The sequence below is a fragment of the Buceros rhinoceros genome, unplaced genomic scaffold (genome assembly GCF_000710305.1).
Source record: "Buceros rhinoceros silvestris isolate BGI_N320 unplaced genomic scaffold, ASM71030v1 scaffold31906, whole genome shotgun sequence".
NCBI classification, from domain to species: Eukaryota; Metazoa; Chordata; class Aves; order Bucerotiformes; family Bucerotidae; genus Buceros; species Buceros rhinoceros.
The window spans coordinates 3,407-3,628 of record NW_010416273.1 but is presented as its reverse complement, the minus strand read 5'-3'; positions in this window follow the sequence as shown (position 1 = coordinate 3,628).

The following is a 222-nucleotide window of genomic DNA, read 5'->3' as shown; positions in this document are numbered from 1 at the left end:
TGGGGCTTAGGGGCAGGGGTCAGTGGGGGCCTGGCAGTGCTGGGGGAATGGGGGGACTCGAGGAGCTGGAAGGTCTTTTCCAGCCCAAACCGTTCTGTGACTGTAGTATTTGGGCACCCGAGAACGGTGTTACCAGACACCACAAAGATGACGAGCCCAGGCTACTTACGGTAGCAGAAGGTGGTGCTGATCCTCTTACAGGGTTCTGTCAGGTCCAGGGTG